This window comes from Salvelinus fontinalis, chromosome 23 (assembly GCF_029448725.1).
Source record: "Salvelinus fontinalis isolate EN_2023a chromosome 23, ASM2944872v1, whole genome shotgun sequence".
NCBI classification, from domain to species: Eukaryota; Metazoa; Chordata; class Actinopteri; order Salmoniformes; family Salmonidae; genus Salvelinus; species Salvelinus fontinalis.
The window spans coordinates 42,659,599-42,678,178 of record NC_074687.1 but is presented as its reverse complement, the minus strand read 5'-3'; the positions used below and the strand labels follow the sequence as shown (position 1 = coordinate 42,678,178).

At 42.1% G+C, this 18,580-nt stretch overlaps 1 pseudogene; it reads right to left on the bottom strand.

Moving 5' to 3' along the window:
- LOC129821498 (PMS1 protein homolog 1-like) overlaps positions 1 to 15,058 on the bottom strand; it is a 68,380-nt pseudogene extending 53,322 nt beyond the window's left edge.
- Positions 15,059 to 18,580: the final 3,522 nt, after the last annotated feature.

Here is an 18,580-nt window from a genome sequence, read left to right as displayed (position 1 = left end):
AATAGAAACTCTCGTTTTCAACTGTTGGACTAATGATTACAGCCTAGATTAGGTAGATGCAGGCAAGGCGGTATTGAATGTGTCGCTGTCTGTCCACTTAATGTTCTCTCAACCTGTGCACCTACGTTGTAATCTTTCGTTCATAGAATAGGTTGTAGCAACCTCATGATGGGTACAGGGAAAATTAGAGTATCGTGTAGTAGCCTAAACCTATCAATGTTACATTGAACTGGGTGAATGGAATATGAATGACAGTCATCCAATATGCTGTAATAGAAATAAGGTCATGCTCATTAAAAAATAAAATTGTCCTCCCTCATCTTAAAACGGCACAGAACGCCACTGATTGAATTTAGTCTTCAAGATCAAATCAAACTTTATTTGTCACATGTTCCGAATACAACAAGTGTAGTAGACCTTATCGTGAAGCGCTTACTTACAAGTCCTTAACCAACAGTGCAGTTCAAGAAAGAGTTAAGAAAATATTTACCAAATCAACTAAAACAAAAACACAAAATAACAATAAGGAGGCTATATACAGAGGGTACCGGTACCGAGTCTATGTGGGGGGGTACAGGTTTGTCGAGGCAATTTGTACATGTAGGTAGGGATAAAGTGACTATGCATAGATAAAACAGCGAGTAGCAGCAGTATACAAAACAAATGGAGGAGAGGGGGGGGGGCTCAATGGAAATAGTCCGGTGGCCATTTGATTAATTGTTCAGCAGTCTTATGGCTTGAGGGTAGAAGCTGTTAAGGAGCCTTTTGGTCCTACTGTAAACTTGGTGCCCCAGTACCGCTTGCCGTGCGGTAGCAGAGAAAACAGTCTATGACTTGGGTGACTAACCCCAGCAAGTATATACACTACCGTTCAAAAGTTTGGGGACACTTAGAAATGTCCTTGTTTTTGAAAAATCTAATTTTTTTGTGCATTAAAATAACAGAAATACAGTGTAGACATTGTTAATCTTGTAAATTACTATTGTAGCTGGAAACAGCTGATTTTTAATGGAATATCTACATAGGAGTACAGAAGCCCATTATCAGCAACCATCACTCCTGTGTTCTAATGGCACGTTGTGTTAGCTAATCCAAGTTTATCATTTTGAAAGGCTAATTGATCATGTGCCTGTGCAGACAGTGTTGAAATACACTTTTTATGAAAATGTGCAAGACTTGAAGGTGCCAACAAATTTTATAGTCTTTATAACAATGTTTCACTGATATACAAAAAATCTGCTCCCTCGATGGACATCAATCAAATTCACGTTTTTCGGCTTTCTGCCCACCACCTAGAATGTTGAGGCATTCCATAATGGAAGCCTCAGAAGAATCTGCAGAATTTTCTGGCAAAATAAAAACCACCAACGACGAACTCTACAGGAAGACCAAAAGCCAGAGCACCACATACCAAATCAAGATAAGAAGAATGCGTTCGCTTGGCCATATTTTCCGGATGGAGCAGGATAGCATCCCAAAAATTGCCCTAAGGTGGACCACCGGGGAAAAGAGAACCTGGAAGACCTAAAACTACCTGGCGCAGAACTGTGATGGACGAGCTGTCCAAGATGAACCTCTCGTGGGGGCGAGGCACAACACGTGGCCAAGGACAGAGAGTGGTGGAAGGAACTCATTGTAGCCTTATGTCCCATAGGGGAAGAAGGAGTAAGTAAGTATAATGTAGATTGTCAATCAATTAAGCCCAAAAGGTTGTAACACTACAATAACATAATATTGCTGCTAATGCCACTGGACCTTTCATCAGAGGACAATGAGACGAAATCCCAGGTGTGCCACTGCTGCTATGTCCTAGAGGTACGGTAAACTAAATTACACTCATAAAAAGCCTGCTTTGGTGTAAGGGGGTAAAGCCAATTGAATCTGCTAACTTGCACTCCCATACGCTTCCGTGTAAATGAGTATTTTGGATTAAGCACGGCATCCACACATGCAACTGACCTGTGTTACTGGAGTTCACGTGAGAGCGATAACGATTCCTAGAAGTGGCGTGGAAAAGGAGCCAAATATTTGCCTCGTCTTATTTCACGTTTAAGACAGCGGTAACACAAGGTGGGATTCTGAACAGATGTCTTTTTCCATACACTCGTCCATACCTTACATAAGTTCCACACGTGGGCTAACGCTGAGACACATTTTCCGTCCTTTCAATTTCTTTAAATTGGTATGCAGTAATTCACGATAATTGGGTGGAGTGCTTTTAGTAGAGGGTTATTCCGTGATGCTGGTTGAGTTGTTCAGTCTCAGTGGATGTAGATCAGAAGATAATGCCATTTATGATTTGTTTTACTGGCGTGTGGATGTGCATCTGGATGTTGTTAGAAAATAAAGGAAAGGGAGATACCTAGTAAGTTGTACAACTGAATGCATTCAACTGAAATGTGTCTTCCACATTTAACCCAACCCCTCTGAATCAGAGAGGTGCGGGGGGCTGACTTAATCGACATCCACGTCTTCGGCGCCCGGGGAACTGTGGGTTAACTGACTTGCTCAGGGGCAGAAGAACAGATTTTTACCTTGTCAGCTCTGGGATTCGATTTTTTCGAAAGTCCCTAATGGCAGTACGACGTGCATTGCTTATCTTTGATATGGGGCGGCAGGTAGCCTAGTGGTTAGAGCGTTGGACTAGTAACCGAAAGGTTGCAAGATTAAATCCCTGAGCTGACAAGGTGAAAATCTGTCGTTCTGCCCCTGAACAAGGCAGTTAACCCACTGTTCCTAGGCAGTCATTGAAAATAAGAATTTGTTGTTAACTGACTTGCCTAGTTAAATAAAGGTAAAAAATAAAATAATATATGTCCGATTTAAAACAATTCTTCACTATTAGAGAAGCACAAAGGTGAGTGACCTCTCTCGTGCTGAATCATGAGTCACGCAGACCCTATTACAGTGTGCTGTACTATACAGATACCACTGAAAAGCATGGCCTCTCAGCTGTGGAAAGGCAATTAAAGAAGGGTCACAAAATGTAAGGTTTGTGTGATTTCCTAAAGTTTCACATTTTCTTATAAAATGTTCCATTGCATTTTCTGAATTTTATTCATATCAGTTTCGTTCTCCTATATCTTATTTTTATTAGTCGAAACCGCAACAAAGCGAAATACTTGAACATGTTCATAATTTATATACTGAACAAAAATATAAATGCAACATGTAAAGTGTTGGTCCCATGTTTCATGAGCTGAAATAAAAGATCCCAAACACAGCAAATGCTTATTTTTCTCATATGTTGTGCACAAATTTGTTTACATCCCTGTTAGTGAGCATTTCTCCTTTGCCAATCCATCCACCTGACAGGTGTGGCATATCAAGAAGCTGATTAAACAGCATGATCATTACACAGGTGTACCTTGTACTGGTGGCAATAAAAGAAGACTCTAAAATGTGCAGTTTTGTCACACAATCCAATGCCACAGAGGGTGCAATTGGCAAGCTAACTGCAGGAATGTCCACGAGCTGTTGCCAGATAATTGAATGTTCATTTCTCTACCATAAGCCGCCTCCAACATCATTTTAAAAAATTTGTCAGTACGTTTAACCTCACAAACACAGACGATGTGTAACCACACCTGTCCAGGACCTCCACATCCAGCTTCCTCACCTGCGGGATCGTCTGAGACCAGCCACCCGGACAGCTGATGACACTGAGGAGTATTTCTGTCTTTAATAAAGCCCTTTTGTGGGGAAACCCCATTCTGATTGGCTGGGCCTGGCTACCAAGTGGGTGGGCCTACGGCTGGGCCTTGCCCAGTCATGTGAGATCCATAGATTAGGGCCTAATGAATTTATTTCAAATCGTTGAAATTGTTGCATTTATATATTTGTTCAGTATAATTCAAGAAATGTGGCCCATCTTATGCACTTGCTGATTTTCCTTACAACATCTTGATTACGAACAAGTCGCACCAGACGAGCAAGACAAAGGAGAGGGTTAGTGTGTGTCCACATACAGAATATTACATTTATTAACCGTCTGACCAGCAAAATACCTTTGAGCGCTCAAGATGCATGGCATACTTTGGAAAAAGGAGATATTTCATGCAGAATACCTGTTTTACAGTGGAAAATATTGACCATGTAACCTAGTAATCAGATGCAGTCTGGAAAATATAAACATAGCTCATATTAATAATTCTGTCTGGGTAGCAACATGAATAAGCCAAGCAGAATTTCCAGGGCCATATTTTACACATGCAAGTGACAGGTCAATCTTTCTTTTTTTTGCCTTGCTAATAATAACAAATGGAAACTGCTTCGAAGGTAAAGTCTGGAAACTCACTTCTTTCGGTCCTCCTCCCCCAGGTTTTTCCATCTCTCCTGCACGGCAGAGGTGATGTCCTGGAGGCTTGCTGCGGGCTTCTCCTGGAGAACCTCTGCCCCGGGTCTCCCTCTCAAACAGGCAGCGGGGGACAGAGGGATCCTCATGGTACGGCTACTGATCAGGTTGTAGGCCTTCAGTGACGCACGTTTCTCTGTTATAGCGTTGGACACCTTTTTGCCAGGGCTGCTCTGATCCTTGGCCTCGACCAGGCCCAGGTCACTGCTGCATCCGGTGGGCAGGTGGACCTTGACGGACTGCAGTGGCACTCCTGTGGAGGGGTCTGTTAGAGCTGTGTCTCGGCTCCAACTCACTGCTGACAACTGCTCAACGTCTTTGTCAGGATCTTGGTCATGGCTGTTGAGCCTCTCCAGGCCTTTGGCTGGGCCTGGATTTGTTATCTCGCTGCAGGTCAAAGCAATTTCATCTTCCAATAGTGGAAAAGTCAAAGTCCCCTGGGATTTGGTTGACTATCCAGTCTTCAGAGGAAGAGGAGGAGCTAGTGTTTACTGTCTGGTCACCAGCCACTACCCTGGATGGAGAGCCATCACTGCAGCCAAATGGCACTTTGGCCACAGTGACACTGTGCTCCATAAGACTGTCCTCTACGTCAGCGTTTCCCCTACAGTTGCCTAGTGATAATGGGCAACTGTAGGCATCTTCTCCAGTGACTGGTGGAGCCTCAGCAGGAGACACCGAACCAGGGCCATACAAGGAAACCAACAGCGTCTCCAATGCTGCCAGCACAGCCTCCTAACAGTCACAGTCTCTGTGAGAAATAACATAACACACTAATGTCCATGCTGTTCACTTTCCCTTCTTTACAGGCAGTGGCTGTGCACCCAGGTAACTGCACATTTAGTTAATGTGGTTAATTACAGCACTGGTCAGCTCCTCCTATTTCCAATGGTGTTGGCTAAGGAACTGATTGGCAACTTAGTGTTTACTGTCAGCGCTTTCTATTTTTATCACAGAAAATCAATCAAGTTCTTTTGAGGAGACAAATGAGATAGTTGGACAAAGGGCAAAGGGACAGTAACGGTAGCTAGCCAAAGTAAGTAAATGGATTCCTTGCTGTACCGTAGAAGCTACATGTAGGAAAATCATAAATTTGCTAACTGGATCTTGCATCGCTTATTTGCAGCTGAACCGGTCAGAAAGCTGAAAAGGATAAATTGACTGGTAACTGGTTTTGCAGCTACCGTCCGTCTTTATAAATGTTTTGAACATCCTCAATCATATGTAGTTTCCCCTAAGTTTTGTATTCTTTCAACCAAAGCTCATAGAATGATAGTGGTATTGTGGAACATGAATCTGTCCGCAAGGAAATTTAGAAAAAAAGAGAAAACGTTGTTCTGGTGCAGAATCTGGGTCTTCTTGGGGGTCAGGTTGACGTCTACAGTGGATGCGGGAACAGTGATGTTGAGCATCATAGTGGGATAACGACTGCGGGCAGAGAGTCTGCCGGGTACTGAGCCCTGATGGTCAAGCAGAGAGAACGTATCAGAACTGCAGCGGTGATACTATGGGCAACACTTCACAGTGACAGTGTTGTAACATTTACATAACAAAGTGACTTTATCAATGACAGAGAGAGCTACGTTTGGGATAACAGACAGGTCTATGTGAGGACAAAGTGATACTTGAGAGGACCACAATGGAAATAAGCCTTCATTGCTGTCTTCAGCTGGAGTGGATTTACATATGTATTTTTCATCTTCAGGTAAATAAAACACTGGGTGTGCTTCTGAAAAAAAAATATATATATATAATTATAAATGTTGTCTATGACTTCCTTGGACGACTTGTGTGAACGTAGGTTAAATGAAGAGTGAATGTAACATGTGAATACTCACTGTACAACTAAGAGAACAAATAACCACATCTAAAATACTTTGTCCAAGCAATTTGAGAAGCTATTTTTTATAGAACACCTCTATCATATTGGCTGCCTATTTTCTTTACCAAAACCACAACAAAACATCTGAAACACGTGTACATTTCATGAACACAAAATGCATGTTTTTTAACTTCATTATATTTTTCTGGTGGACAGGTCGATCATTCAAAGATAGATGTTTTGTTGGGGTTACAGGAGCTTGCTAAAGAGCAATCCATACCAGGTTTGGGAAATAATCTATCACAATCTGTTAAAATAAATAAAATCAACATAATAACTGGGGAACAATTTCAGTGCAAAACTAAATTATATTTTCTATATTTGTATTTCGGTCCCACTTCATACCAAGTGCCTCTGCCTATTAACATGTATAGTACATAGGCAGGTAGAATATTATGTAGACATTTTTACATAGCTACTGTAGTTACAAACATGCTTTTTGTATCATTTGTAACAATATGTAGCTATCTACACTGTACTTACAAGGCATCTATCATTAAACACCATGTAAAAATACAGAATGCTAAAGGGATAGTTCACCCAAATTTCTAAACTACTTATTTGTTTCCTTCTATGGACAAGGAGAGACAATTCTCCATGCTTTCATTGTTTACCTAGGCACTGCACTGTCACCAACCGCTTACAATAATGTTTTCTTACCAAAAACCAGACACCCAATATTAACATGTTTAAAATTTCACGGCCAAACCATGTTAACTTCAAACCAAGTTTATTGAAAAATACAACCTCATGAACTTTGAGATTTTAAAAAGTCCACTATCATATCGATTCATGTCGGATCCTCAAGGGTTTTAAATCTTAAAGGATTCACATCGTTTTTTCCCCCCAGCACAAACACATCACACGCTGTAGACACTTTGAAAAAGTTTGAACAACCAATGACATCTAAATGCTGTTGCCTTCTAACCTCGAAGAAAATGGTTTATGTTGGCGGCATGCGATAGACAAGTGTTGGCGAAAAGAGAAACTGCTCCAAATTACTTAATTAGCAGATCTCTCACTGCATGACTCGGGCAAAACAATTCTAAATTAACAAGCTTGGCAGTTGACGAGCATCAGGGTCATACAACTGGAGTTTTGAACTCTCTAATTACTGCCATTGAGACCTTGATAATAGCTGTGTACATTACATATACTTTGCCATTACAACATTTGTCAATTACTGTGATACAGTTGATCCTGCCTGCTGACTGCCTGGCTATGAATGAGCCCTATTATTCCATTCTGAGTTGTGTAGAGGCATCTGGGCCTCATTGGCAGCAGTGTTCACTGCCACAGGACCCTGCTCTGGTAATTAGAAAAGCAGCACAGAAAAACTGACCAAGCGAAGTCTCTTAAACTCTCGATTTGTCCACTCAATCAAGGAGTGATTACGAGTACGGACTTTTTCCCCCAAAAATATACAAAATTTGTTAAACAATTCTATCTTGCCTAAAGTGATAAAATACTTGAGAAAGATAATAGGCACCAGAAGAAAAGGAAAATAATAAAACAAACCAAGTGAGAACTCTGAGGTTTGTGAAATCTGCAAGATAATCTACCTAAATCTGCAAAACAGAGGTCCAAGGATTGACACAAAGTCCTAAGATTGATGCAAACGTTTCTCAGGTGACATGAGCAATAGGCCGGGGCTGTGTTCCCCAGTCTGTCTGCACACGTCTTCACGTGTCACACCCATGAGCCCGGAACTGGAACTCGTCTTGGCTTGGCGTCCTACCTGATGAGTGATCATCTTTTCCTGGCTAATGACTGATTATTCAAGCAGATCTCTCAGCGCATAAATGAAGAGGGTGGGACATTCTAAGAATTGTTGAGAGAAAAGTACAATAAATTGGTACACAGAAACATTTCATTATCTGGCAAATGATGTTCATGAGCCAGACCTATGGCTAATATTATATAACAGGCAAGAGAGGAACAAATTGCAAAGCAATCACTGTGGCTGGGCTATATATAGTGCTGTACCACAAAACAAAACACTATCCTCACACATGGAAAAAATAGTTCCAGGGACACATAGCTTTGTTTTAGATTGGCACACTGATCATTTTAATGAGCAATACAAAACTTCTCATAACTTTTAAAACACATAGTAAACGGAAAGCCAGTTCATTGATGCAACACTGTTTGAGGTTTTGCGGGTACATGTGGTTTCCTCTCGTTCAGCTCATTATCTACTCATTAGGTCAGGTTATGAGAGCACCAATGGCACCTTTGCTCAAAAGGGCATGGTTGTGGGTTGTCACGTTGCCAAAATAAGTGTAACATTTTGTTCCACAAGGGGCATGGCTCCTACATCAACTTGCCAGAGTTGTGTGTGGAATCTTTGAACTGGATTCCGTGATCGCTAAGCTTCGGCCAGAGAAGGGGGAGGCAATAAGTGTTCTTTCATTGCTACAGGGAGTAGAGGACAAGGGCCAAAGGTCCTTGTCATAACTGGGCTCCAGAGTCCTGCTGCAAAATAACAACAAAGGAAATGGGGGAAAAGCGACTTTCGCTCCATATCTGTCAGGCCACATTAGCCGGGAGATGCACGGCAGGTAGCAACCACACAACGCCTACCGTGACCAAGCAGAGACTTAACGCTCCACAGCCAACTCAATTACCAGCAGCAAAGCAAATCTCTCTCACACAGAAGGAGAAAAGGGCATGGACATAGCTGCCCAACAGCCAGCCAACATCACATACTGGCTTGAAATCAAGAGCTCTTGATGCAGCCATTTTACAAGCTTGCTGTCTAGTATTTCTCTTGGGTTTTTCACTTGCAGTCAGTCACACAGACAGTGGTGGACCTGTTTGTTTTGCAGCTCAACCACTACCTTCCAGAGAAAGGTTCATGCAGACTGTGGAACACACCCAGGGTATGGGGAGAGGGTCTCTGGGACCCCTGGTGTTGACCAAGACTGGAGGGCAGTGGGAGGACGAGTGGCTGGGTGCCAGTGCAGCCGTGCTATGGCTCTCTATGAACCTAGGCCATCCACATGCACCACGGGCCACAAATTAGACACACGCTATCTTTAATGGTGCCCAGTTTTGCATCACTCATTGTACTCCTGGTTAGGAAAAAATGCCAATCTCAGGCCACTTATTGTAAAGTAAAGCAATGTGACATGTACTTTTGGGAGGTATGGAAGTCTGAATTGAATCAGTAAAATAGCAATTGGTGTCATTGAGCACTGCAGGAAAGGACAGAACTGCAAGAACAGCAATATTTAAGTCAAGCTTTGTGTGGACACCTCTAAGAACAGCTGCCATCAATGTAATTGTCTGCATCTACATCATTTCCAATCGCTATAAAAAAAAATGTATGTCAATATATATTTTCCTTTATTATTTTACCTTAACCCTACTACCCCTCCCCTAACTGGAGTAAACTAATGGACATCTGGACCTAGGCTTCTACTTCCAGCTTATACATACTATATACACTTTATAGATACAGTATATTTTACAATTGTGTTTGTATTTAGTCTCATCCTTCAGCTACCCTCAACCTCTCCCATCTATCTCTGAAGACCATCCAGTTTTGATTTCTATTTGCCATATATATTTAAACTGTACTGTTTCACAAAAGTTCTGGACCTCCATACATTTTACAGACACAGTATATTTGAAATGAGTTATGTTCTTTCTAGTTCAACCCTTCAGCTCCACTCAACCCCTCCCATCTATCTCTGAACACCATCCAGTTTTGATTTCTATTTGACATATGTTTTTCAACTGTGCTGTGATGTTTCACAAAAGTTCTGAACCTTTCTATTCTCATAGTTTATTTTTAAATCACCCAGTAGTGCGATTTGCAGAGTTGGCTCCAGATAAGTGTTGCAATTCTTCAGCCATTCCTGAACCTGCGACCAAAAACAAGCTACATATGGACAGTACCAAAACAAATGATCTAATGTTTGTCTTTTCGCAGCAAAATCTGCAAAAAAACACAAATCTTTGCGTTTCACTTATTTAGCATTTTTACATGACATTTTTGCAGTATAAGAGTGATGTTTTATCTCTGATGACTGGTTTGGATGGACCAGGGCCATGACGGAGTGATGCTGGTGTTTGACTGACCTCTGGTTGTTCTTGTTGATGGTGGACTGAAAAGCAGGTGGGCCACAGCGTTGGGCCACAGCGTAGCAATGAGAGCAATCCTGTGATCGGACACCTTGGCCTTCTGCCACACCACCACCTGCAACAACACGCAGCAGCTTATTTTCAGTCCGCCTAAAAAAAGACCACCTGCCGGATCTCGCATTCAAAACAGCAGACCCCGATGACCAATCAAAGCCTCTTCTCTAGCACTTCCCTTACCTGTGTGGATCGCTCGGAGAGAGGTTCAACAATAGCCCTATTCGCACGGTACTTGAATTACTATAGAACGTAGGTTATGCAATTATTACCCCCAGTATGTCTGTTTTTTCCAGAGGACGATTCGGACGGGATTAGCTTTACCAAACTGCCCCCTGTAATTCTTTTCCCCCCATTATGACGGAAGCCTGGAGGCTGTTCTAGGCGTGAGGATATTTCAACTTGTCTAAGGATAGCCTAATAATGGCTTTCAGTTGGAAGAATGTCAAAATAATATCAATAAGAACCATGAACTAACTGTATGCAGACATTTAATTAACTGGCCATTTTGGCAATTTATCAATTCATTGGCACAATATCATCCGCTTAATCTTTAAAAAGAGTAAAAAGTTGATGAGACAAAACAGATCATTAATCTATAGAGTACGTGCATACCATTATATTTTAAGCATCCATTTGTTCCCATGTTCTAACCCAAACTGCAAGCAGCACCTGCTAAACACAGTAATACCCCTAAGTATTATCAGAGGACCTTGGAGTCTGCATGCCAAAAAACAGGAGGTTATTCTGGCTGGAATTATCACTCTCCCGTCAAGTGAAAATGATTGACATGGCATATTCGCACGGATGTGGTGTTTTGTGCTGTGCACATAATTACATTACCCGACCTCCCCCAGTAAAACTAATCCCGTCCGAATAGGGCTTTTCTGTCATCTGTTCTAAAAAGGCCTAAACCAGACCAGAGGGGTTTGGGGATGACTAGAGAACATGCTACTGTGCACTGATGCCTATGTCAGGTCACAAACTGTGAGAGCAGTTCCACTGAATAAACGGACAGTACTTCACACCATTCCCAAATCAGCATGTTGTCTGAACATATTACTCAACCCACTGGATCAATGTACACTACATAATGAAAGCAGATACACAGAGACCACAAGGTTACACAATCTTCCTCATCTCTGTGCAACCTCCACCGAGGCTTGGAATCCTCTACTTTTCCTCCATGTCCGATATATGAGAGAAAATTAGTCCAAGACTAAAAGAGAACACATATTTTCACACCCACGGGTGGGCTTGTCGTTGACGTGTCCACCAGCGAGTATATCTCCTGGGTGTTGATTTCTGAAAGTATGCTGTCCGCAGCAGCACACGTCTCAGCTATGAAATATGCAATTTGGTGACTGTAAACGGATCACACCCGTAAACAGCACTTGGAGAAGCCATGAAACCCAACACAGGCCGAAGTGCAAAGTTCGGGATACAGATATGCCTCCCAAGTGCTGATGCCATGAAATGGGGGCACGCTCCTCCCTTGATGATGTCAGAGTGATTTCAATGAAAAGTATACAGTGGTGTTATACCTCTGACCCCTTCCCTTAATGTTTTATTCCAAGTGGCCACTGACTGAAACTGAATCTGGGGTTAATTCGGCAGCCCAGTGTTCTACAGCTTTCTCTGCCGGTCTTCCATAACTCAGCTCCAAAGGCATCCACAGTTCACTAAATATGACTACGGGAGGGAGTGGGTTCAGGTCATGGGAAATTGCGCATCTTTTCACTGGCACCACAAAATAATCTCTGTAGTCTGGACAGCGTGCCCGGCAAGAACTGAATGGATTCCTGCACAGCATAAACATGTCAAATTCCCACACAAATTTGGTATACTAATTGGTGTGCTATTAAGTGAGAACCTGCGTAAAAAGAACTTGAATTCTCAAGATACTGCAGTGACAGCATAAGCAATGTGTTAGTCGTTTTTTTTTTACGATAATTCCTTATTTCTCTGCAATACTTTATTGTCTCCCATTTAATCTCCTGGAAAGTTGTGATAAATGGTGGAAAAACTCCATCTTCACATAGATGCCATATCTAATAAGACTTTACTTTGTCAAGTAGAAACTTAGGCTAAATCACACATTTTCCACAAAATCAATCTCATTCACAAAATAAACCCACCTATGCTCAAAATATGGACATTTTGGGTGAAAAGAAGATAAATGTCCATGAAATTTTGGAGGAAGGCTTTTTGACATGGATGTGATGTGTTGTGTTAAATACACTGGAACTACTCCAATGCCGGTAACCTTTGAAAGACATGGGCCATTGATGAAGCTCTAACTAATAGCTGAGAGCAGTGACAGTGTTCGAGAGAATGAAAGAGACGTATGACTAAAGAAAAAAGGTTCGCTTCACGTTTAAACCCTATCAATGACAACACTAAAGTATCAAATCATTGATGGCATTAATGACGCTTAAGCAGTGATTAATGGAGTTGGTATGCGGGGATTGGGTTTTACCCAATGGAAATGCAGACAGATGAGGACACCTTGTGGTAGGAAGTGTTATTGTGTGCAAAAAGAAAAAATAAACAATGAGAACGAAGTTGTACCTTACTGCGAGTGAGGGTGAGTCTCAGCTCTGGTTTTACAGTGGCATACACCATGAGAAGGTCCTGCACCTTCTTCTGCTCCTCCTTGCACTTTTTCATGTTGGGGTAGGGTAATACTGCCTCCTCACTGGGAGACTCTTAAAAAAAGCTTCAGTGCACAGACTGTGGTACCTGAAAAGACATCAAAGCCCATGTCTACCTTTAAAATGTTTCTCTGTGACGTATACATAATAAATACCGTCGGAAACTGACTCCATTTCAGTAAAAAGGAAATGCCAAACCTTGCCCTAGGTGAGGGCTTCTGGGAAATGACCCTGCCCGTGAGGTCAAGCGTGTACTAGGTGCCGGCGTCGTCCTCGGCAGTCTTTGTCGTGACAGCTACCTGGTGGGAGAGCACGGGGCAAATCTATCACAGCTGCTTATTACCACTTTTGACTTTTTCAAGCAGAATTTAGTGTAAAAGAGAGCTGCTTCTGACCTCTGCCACGGCACATATGGAGCCCTGGGCCTTTCCTCTGAAGCCATATGTCTCCAGGCACTCCAGGCCATCGTGGCTGCAGATTTTACAGGTGTAGTATTTCACAGCCATCACAGCAGTATCAGCAGCTTTTATGCCTGTGCCATTGTCTATGATTTCTATTCGATCCAGACCATAATTCTCCTAAGACACATGAAATACATAAAATAGAGAATGTTCAGTATTGTCCCTTCAAAGAGCCTTGAAAGCAGATTAGATTAGATTTTTTTGTGTCATATTAACACCTATGTGTTCTAAGTTCTTAAAGCCTCTTTTGTGGATTGATCTGATTATTATATACACTGCATGTACAAAACATTAAGAACACCTGCTCTTTCCATGACAGACTGACCAGGTGAATGCTATAATCCCTTATTGATGTCACTCGTTAAATCCACTTCAGTGTAGATGAAGGGGAGGAGACAGGTTAAAGAAGGATTTTAAGCCTTGAGACAATTGAGGCATGGGTTGAGTATGTGTTGGTGTTCCTATTAGGAAGGTGTTCCTAATGTTTGCTGTAATCAGTGTATGTTAGTGTCCACCCCAGCTCCGTTTCCAATTCAATGAGGTATAAGTACAAGAATTTATAAATTGTGCTTCAAATAAATTGGGCTCCCCAGTGGCACAGCGGTCTAAGGCACTGCATCTCAGTGTTAGTAGCATCACTACAGACCCTTGTTCGATCCCGGGCTGTATCACAACCAGCCGTGATCGGGAGTCCCATAGGGCGACGCACAATTGGCCCAGCACTGTGCGGGTTAGTGGAGGGGTAGGCCGTCATTGTAAAATAAGAATTTGTTCTTAACTGGACTTGCCTAGTTAAATGAAGGTGAAATAAATACAAAATAAAAAAACATTTGCTTCCTTCCATGCAGGCAGGTTTATGCGCTAGAGATACTTGGAGGTCGTTTGATATTGATCATGTGGTGTTCAGTTCCGGAAAAATGTTTTCCTCTTGATAAGTGGATTTGCTTTCCTCTTGGCAATATAGGAGAAGAGTTAGAAATATTAGTCCAATCAAAAAGCTTCACTGTGTTCTCAGAGGCTGGCTGTGCTGCCTGAAAGGATTACCGCTGACAGCTCATTAAGAAATGGCTCTGAAGTTGGCAAAGAGTGCACTCATGAGAGAGAACTCAAGTATTCCCCCATGCCAAGAAAAACAAATTCACAGAGAGAGCAGGTGAGCCGAGCCCACTCGAAATGGGAAAATATCTGAGGAATTCAGATGACATGACCATATGAGTACACTATAAACATTTCTGACAGCATTGGGAGTTGGAGAGGGTGTGCGTATAGTTACATACATTTTATCAGGACATGTTTAACAGGATACCTTTAAGTAGGCCTAATTCCAACCAGGGAAAACAAGTAAAATAGCTATGTGCTTTACAATGTGACAATTTCAACATGCCATGAGTGATTTGCATGTGCTTCACTGGCCACACACATTTTTTTTTACCAGTTTCATGTCGATTCTCAAGGCACCAGCATCCAAGGAATTCACCAGCAATTCCTTCTCCACGTTTACCAAAGAGGTGATGACCTCACAGCAGGACAGAATGCGCACAGTTTCTGCAGGCAGCTGTTTCATGATTAGCTACTGTTTATGGACACCTGCAATATGGAGAAAGAAAACATTGATGTGACATTGCTGTGCAATGAGCTGTCATTCACAACTGGAGGTTCTAGTCTGGGAGGTTCTAGTCTGGAGTGCCCGGTTAAATTGGGGTTGAGGGCATTTTTAAAAACTCTAAATTGTTAAATGAGTGAGAAATAGATGTCATTGTTGCAATAGTTTGTGAGTGGGCAACATATACTATCATCTTAAATTGACATGTTTAATTATTTTGCCATATTAAAGTATATTGTGCTAATTTACCTAATGTGGACAGTTTGTGTTACTACCTTACACAAGCTCATCCTTTTAATCTCAGATTGGTGGTTTTAGTATAAAAGTTTATAGTCATTAAGATGACTTAAGACTGATTGCTTCAAACAGTTCAATATCTTTGGTTTTGTACGTCACACGTGCTGGGATGTGTAGGATTTAGAACGCAGAGTTAATAAAATTGCCAGGAAATGGCACAGAATATTGGTGGTGGGGTCTCTATAAAAGTCGCTGGCCACACACCAATAGATGTATTTGACAGTCAATCTTTCACTTAAGTTATCCAACAGAAAAATTGTTTTGTTCCCTTTTCCGTGGTGGCAGCCACCCGAAATCAGCATCGCAAAATATAGACATAAGCCTTCTACAAGTCATGAGTGACGTGCATGTGCTTCTCTGGCCACACTAAAGGGTGAAAAAGCAATCATCTATAGGTAATTTTTACCATGTATAGATTATTCCAAGTTTCCGTGTGGCCTTTGAATAGTGTTAGTTTAAACGGCGCTACACCCCAAACGTTGTACCCTCTATTCTACTGAATTCAGCGTGATATCCATGGAAGTTATTAACAAAAAAGTGTTGTGTAAGAAATTGTAATAGATACTGGAAACTTGTTTTAACAACTTCTCAACACAAGCTATACTTGACACAACAGGCACCCATCCCCCCCTTTACCCCCACACATGTTGTTCTCATCAGATAACAACCACAGACCCACACACACTCCCCTCCCCCATGAACAGGCCCCTGCTAAAACAACCCCACATACATTATATTCAAGGTTGAGACTTTAAGACAAAGAACCATGTTAAGAGCCAATGGAACGTTGACACCAGGCCCGAACAGGACTACCCACGACCCAGAGCGACCAATCAGAAGGCCAGACTACCAGATTCAACCTACTTTCTTTTGCTATATAATGAACTGCAAAATATGTTTAGGGTCTCTTTTTCTGATGGTTCCATACGAGCTGAACGAACGAGACCGTGCAGCACGCTTTGCCAGATATTTTTACCTCTTAATAAAATGCCTTAATATAACATTATCCACCTTGTCCAGTGTCTCACACCCTGTAATTCTACTGAAATCCAATCTCGTACCCCCAAATACTTCTCTGCAGGCTGCCACCACAACATCTATTTTCTGTGAAGTACGTTTCATTTCTGTGATACAGATAACCACTGCTATGAACGCTAAGAAGACAACCTTACTGAAACATATACTGTATCACTCATTGGCTTATTCCTCAGGTCTGGCACAGATCTACTCTTCACAGAGATCCTCTCAGAATCCCTCACCCTTAATCCACCCTCCTACTTTCTTCACTGCCTCAGCATACGACATCTTCTGCACTACTCTGACCCTGGCCACCTCAATATGCCTCTCTCGCAAAGGAAAACTCCGATGCACAGCAAAATGGGCACCCCTACAGTTGACAACTTTTTCCACCAAAACTACACATTCCTCTGTCCCATGTCCTCCTGCACACTTCCCACATTTTGGAATCTCCCTCCTACACACTGATGTGACGTGCCCATAAACATGACACCAATAACACAGCAGTGTATTCAGCACAAAAGCTCTAACAGCATACCTAATATATATCCTAACATTACTTTGTCAAGTAAAGACTCAATTAAAGATCAAAAGAACAGACTGTCACCTCTGTTTCACTACGCTCCCCACCGGATCTGTGTCGCACCAAACAGCGGGCGTCACAAACACCAGGAATCTTCAACCTAAATTGCTCCACCTCCACACTTCACGCTACCCCAGAAATCACTCCCTTCAATGGTGCCCTGTAATTAAACGCAAAGCAAGATACAGGTCTTTCCCCAAGTTGCGTCGCACGGAGCACCTGCTCCCTCTGATCTGAAGAAACACAAACATACATCACAAGTCCACTTTGGGTTACTTTCACCGACTCAACAGCACCCACCATCTTTTCCACCCAACATGAAACCACCCATGGATCTGCCGAAAGGCCTGGTTCCACCCTCTTCAAAAATCTCACTTCCATTGGACCATACGTATTTTTATCATAACCATGTCCATCAATGCAAGGCTCTGAGCTCCTCACAACACCTTCCACCTCTTCTATTTCACCTCCAAAACTCGAACTGGGGTCCGCCACACTCTTTCAACATACCCTCTCCCTTGTTATTGCTAGTGTCAACAGATTCAAACCCATCCTCTACCTCCCTCAGTCTTTTCAACCTCCTCTCTCTTTCCCTCCAATCCTCCTTAACGAATTACCTGACTCCTTCTGAAAATATTAAACATTTCCAAGCCGAAAACTATTTTTACCCTCCTCGAGAGACATGCTAAGCCCTGTACTCCCTTCACTTCAAACTAAAGCCTGTCTCGTGCCCAACTGGTTCAATAACAATGAAAATGTGCACCTTCACCCCCTCTAGCATGTGATTCTTCTTGTTCTTTTAGTGGTGCATGACTCCTGTGGTTGGTTGAAGGAGTCGACTCTTTCGACTCTTGCTCGACTCCCTTAACACGTTGAAACAGATGCGTACACGCCACCTCATTATTTCAGAGTCCTACTTGGAAGACCACAGGGTGGGGGTGATGGGAGTAGTGAGATTTATAGGGAATTATTTAATTTTATTAGAAATTCAGGGTAAGTTTAAGAGAACATACTGACCGGCCTCACACTCCAGTACAGTAGGTGGCAGGGTATGCACCTGTCAGTTGGTTGCAATTCACCAATAAAAACTTAAAGAAGACCGAAGACTATTTGCGTCCTAGAGGACTGACATGTGCATGATGCTGCCAAAAAAAACAAAAAGTGCATGATGCTGCCTATTTGCTCATCAATTTAGCCTATAAAAAGCCTATTTTGTTCAGTATTGTGTTGCAAAAGTCAAGGGGTCTGATATGTATTTAATCCATTTTAGAATAAGGCTCTAACGTAACAAAATGTGGGAAAAGTCAAGGGGTCTGAATACTACCTGAATGCACTGTATTTGTATCCTTCATCATCATCAATAGTGTCTCCCAGGTCTTCCTCACATTTTTGTTTTACATGTTTTGTGTCATCGGGAAAGGCCTCTATCAACCCTTGATACAGTTTGGATATCAACTTTGTAATTTGTCAGACTGCCTTAAAATAGCATCTGGCTTGTCCAATGTTTTCTGCACAGAGAATAAAGTTTTGTATCTGCAAAAATTCACCTCAGCTGTCACAGACTGGTGTTCCCTGGCTGCCTCGCC